This window comes from Phalaenopsis equestris, unplaced genomic scaffold (assembly GCF_001263595.1).
Source record: "Phalaenopsis equestris unplaced genomic scaffold, ASM126359v1 Scaffold000192, whole genome shotgun sequence".
NCBI lineage: Eukaryota > Viridiplantae > Streptophyta > Magnoliopsida > Asparagales > Orchidaceae > Phalaenopsis > Phalaenopsis equestris.
In genome coordinates, this window is record NW_018164634.1 from 508,260 (window position 1) to 508,959 (window position 700).

Here is a 700-nt window from a genome sequence, read left to right on the forward strand (position 1 = left end):
AAATGATTACATAAATAACATGTTCATAAAATAAAGTTAAAAAAAATCAAATAATGATAAATCTCATCTCAAGACACCTAATGCAACATTAATATCAAGTCTTTGGACAGTAATATTAACTGTAAGTGGTAATCTTGTTGTAATGATCAAATATTAACAATAATGCATGTCAAATAATAAATCTATCTTTGGATCGATTTATTACTCACATATAATTCCTTATAATTGTTACATGTTTACAATCACAAGTGTGTATGCAGTTCGACCAAGTATAAATTTTCCTTTGGGCTGATCAATACACGCATGAACTCACACACACACAACATCCAACATTCTTCACGAACTATCTACACAAGAGAGGTCACTTTGACAACATCATGTTTCAATAAGCTCATTAAAAAATGATGGACAAATTAATAAAGTACCAATAATTCGAATTTAATTGAACATTTAATAATTTTTTTTTTTTTTTTTTTTAATACAGAAAACTACATGTCGTTTGCTTACGCCGTAGAAACGACATGTCGTTTCTGGTTGTCTTCAACCTCCAGACGGGTCAAACGACCCAGTTCAAATCCAAATCAAAACCCAACGGTTTCAAAGTTATTTTTACACAAAAAAGAAGCCTTCAAACCCCAAAGATGTTAGAAATCTAATTTCTAGATGATTTCTAACTCTTATTTATACAACAAAAAAAAAA